This window comes from Etheostoma spectabile, chromosome 8, assembly GCF_008692095.1.
Source record: "Etheostoma spectabile isolate EspeVRDwgs_2016 chromosome 8, UIUC_Espe_1.0, whole genome shotgun sequence".
NCBI classification, from domain to species: Eukaryota; Metazoa; Chordata; class Actinopteri; order Perciformes; family Percidae; genus Etheostoma; species Etheostoma spectabile.
In genome coordinates, this window is record NC_045740.1 from 26,828,997 (window position 1) to 26,832,762 (window position 3,766).

Below are 3,766 nucleotides of genomic sequence, written 5' to 3' on the forward strand. Positions count from 1 at the left end.
ATCTTTTCTTGGCTTCTTTATGCACATTAATACAAATTCTTACCTGGGGGGGCCAAACCTTTGGAACCCCCACTGTGTGTATATATATATATATATATAGGAAGCAGAAATAATGATTATATGCCTGCATCTTTCAGCCATCAATTATTTTGTTTTTAATCTGTTTCTTGGGCGGAACTTATTTTTGAGTGGACCACTGTTTTGTGTATTTTTACATGATAGAACTTTTAAAGCTGTTCAGGCAATTTTTTACATTAACAATTCATCAAATATCTAATTTCAAGGTGTACTCGAAGTAACAAACCCCCAGAGAATTATCACTAGACTTTGCAGTATCCCTCAGATCTACAAAGCAGTTTAGCACCTTTCAGCTCATCAATATTAGTTGTGCTTTATGTGGTTGAGGTTGGATGGCTCATCAGGATGGGGAAATCAACTCACCAGTTTCCTGCTGACTCTGTTAGCCTAGCTGGTCAGAGTTTTTAAATGGTAACATCAGATTAACCACAGAGGAAAAGGTGATGATGTCTATCAGCTACGACCAATGACTACGATCCCAACAACATGGACAAGCAAGACCATCTCTGTGTCCATCTCCATCACTACATCAGAGAGGGCCACTTCTTTGCTGGGCATCCTGCAGCATGAGCTTGGCTGAGATTTGGCTGAGACTTGGCTGGAACCTGGAGTGCTGGTGCCATTCCACCGGATGACAATACACAAGTCGGAGGACCTGATGGGATTACATTTTACTGGAATTGTACCTAGTGCAATTTCATGTGACAAGGGCGGAAGGTTGGTGGTTCGATCCCTGGCTTTGCAGTCCTTGGGCAAGACACGGAACCCTGAATTGCTTCCAATGCTGCGCCATCAGAGTGGGAATATGTGTGAATGTTTTTTTGAAGGGCAGGTGGCACCTTGTATGGCAGCCTCGGCCCTTTGATGGATTGTAGCTGTCCAGCAACGAACAACAGACAGAAAGTAGGTATTTGGCAGTTAAAGAACCAGATCATTTTGTGGGGACCAAAACAGAACTAAAAGCAAAGTGAATATTGGTTTCATCAGGTCAGCTAAAATGTTACTGAACCTCCTTAAATTGAAAATTGTAGGATATACAATTTTTTTATATATATTAACATTCAGTTATGAAGGAGTATAAAACCTATTAGAGCTGTTTATGTGATGACTGTAGTGTTATACATTTTAGGTAGTTTTTATTTGGGTGTTTTCAGTGGTACACATAATTGTAAATGTTCCCAATTGTAAAGTATACTTTCTGGGTGGCCGGGTTGGCTCATTGGGTAGAGCAGGCGCACACATAAATGGAGGTTTATGCCTCGGAACAGAGGTCCAGGTTGTTTTTTTTGTCTTAGGCATACAGTACATGTTGAAAATGAAAATAGACAATTTTTAAAGAATGGTTTTAGTTTGCACAACATAGTCAAATAAAATGTAATTTCCCAACAACCCAATTGTGGCTAGGGAAAATGCTGAGTGGCTAGTGACTTTAGAAAACCACTAGCCACAGTGGCTGGTAAGCAAAAAAAGCTAGTGTCAAGCCCTGGATGTCAGTGTTAAAATGTGAAATATTCTATAGCCTAACTAACGGATAAAACTAATCTTGAATTTATAGTATTTTTTGTGTGCGTGTGTGTGTGTGTGCGTGTGTGCGTGTGTGCGTGTGGTGTGTTGTGGGTGTGGTGGGGTGTGTGTGTGTGTTTGTGTGTGTGTGTGTGTGTGTGTGTGTGTGTGTGTGTGTGTGTGTGTGTGAGAGAGAGAGAGGGGGGTGGCTCAGGCTGACTCCCACATATTGTTGTGTGTGCTCTGCTTGATTGGCAGGTGGTCGGCCCCGTTGGCTGGGTGCTGGACCTGACTGACCAGTATCATATGGAGGTCTTTATCCCCGCACGCTGAGCAGGACACACACTGCTGCTTCTGGACACTACTCTTTAACCCATTTAACACACTTGAACAAAGGCAGTTGACCCCCATGTATATGTTCCTGCACCATACAACAGCTTGGAATTTAACCAGCTCCTGGGGCCCAAAGTTAGGGCCAGTTGGCCTCTACATTGTGGTTGTATTTGTTCATATATAAAGAAGGATATATATGATTTAATTTGAACAAATTGTTCCCCATGAATAGAATACAACATACCGCAGAATCTTAATTTAATTTGCATTTCACTGTGTCCACCACAGTATCTCTGTGGTCCAGGATGTGGTTTGTCTATCTTAACAACAAAATAATAAAATTCCCCAATTACAATTGATTATCTTTATTTTATTTTATTTTATTTGTTTTGTTTTTGTCAGATAAGGTCAGTGTAGTTGCACCTCATGACATACTGTATAATGGCCTTTTAAAGTTGATATTGCATGTCATATGTTACATCATCATCATTTATTTTTTGTTGTGTTTGTGTCTACCAGATGAATGTAATTAAAATATTTGCTTTCCTTTTTGCTCTGTTTTGGTCTGCAAATTGAAAATCTTTCTTTTTGTACGCTCCACTACTGCATGTTCACCAGCTTGTCTTCAACCTTGTCTGCTGTTTGGTGCTGGGCAGGTAGGGTACAGTGTTTTTTTTTTTTAGAGCTTTTTCACTAAAAAGAGATGCCTGCTGCTGGAAATGAGGTTGATGAGAGTGCTGAGAGTTGAGACTGAAACAGTCAATTTGCGGGGCATACAACCAAAGACTTGCAAGATGCTAAAATGCTCCAAAGAGCTAAGGAAAACTACAGAGTCAGGTGAAAAATCTCTGTGAGTCACATACTCATGTGTCACATGGTTCATATAAGTTCAATGGATCACTGTAACATTATTCATTTTTATAAAAACCTATTGAGTCAGCATTATTTTAGTGTATTATATTTTTGTTTTTGCTATTTCTTTCTGCGGAGTATAAGAAATTCTGATTGACCGGTAAAGACCAGGGCAGCACAATATGAGGAAAATATCTAATTGTGATTATTTTGACTGATATTGCAATATGATTCACGATATTGGAGGGAATGATATTTTTGTATGACTATTCTCATTTTCATTGAAAACATTAAAATAAAAAAAGATTTTAAAAAAATGATCGTAGTGTGATTTTTGCAAGGATCTGTACCAAACAAAGATTTTTTTTTTCTTTAGTCTGTAGGATAGGATTTGTTGGCTGGAACGTCTCTGCAGCACCACAATACAGAATACAATACAGAACATTCAGGATAGTAACATATTTTGCACCCTGCGATATGGATATTGCGACTTCGATAAAAATTGTGATTAATTGTGCAGCTAATAAAGACATGTATTTTACAAAGCTATCATTGGCAGTGTTTTAAGGATAGAATGAATCTTTATACTATCAATTTCTGTCTATATTCTGTCCAATAACACATTTTGCTATTTTAACAGCTATCACCCACAATGATGAAAGAAACTTCATCCTTGTTGAAAACAACAATGTTGATCCACAGTAAGAATGTAAACTTGTCATGGAAAGCTAAATCTACTAAGTGACCTTAACGTTGCCACAGAAGATGCAGATATTATGTTTTCTTATAAGTGTGAAAAACAATTGCACAAGTTCCTCTCAGATTTGGACCATCCTCCCTCCGTCCTCTTTCCTCTTCCCTCCCTTTCTGCTCAGCTGAATAACCACTAAAGGTAAATTAGATCATAATGACCCTGCACTATCCACACAAAACCTGATTAGACATGCAACCCTCTGCCTAATGAGCTGAAAAACGGTGTGTGTGCGTGCGTGTGTGTGTG

The 3,766-nt window shown here is 38.9% G+C and overlaps 2 long non-coding RNA genes across 2 annotated transcripts in view; one reads left to right on the top strand and one right to left on the bottom strand.

Annotated features, from left to right (window-relative positions):
• The window catches only part of LOC116693973 (uncharacterized), a 12,364-nt gene that overhangs the window by 7,216 nt on the left and 1,382 nt on the right, over positions 1-3,766 (bottom strand). The window contains exon 2 of the long non-coding RNA XR_004333043.1: positions 1,025-1,034. This is a non-coding gene — a long non-coding RNA (uncharacterized LOC116693973). The remainder of the gene's footprint in view (positions 1-1,024; positions 1,035-3,766) is intronic.
• LOC116693972 (uncharacterized) overlaps positions 1-3,766 on the top strand; it is an 8,872-nt gene that overhangs the window by 3,131 nt on the left and 1,975 nt on the right. The window contains exon 2 of the long non-coding RNA XR_004333042.1: positions 1,349-1,354. This is a non-coding gene — a long non-coding RNA (uncharacterized LOC116693972). The remainder of the gene's footprint in view (positions 1-1,348; positions 1,355-3,766) is intronic.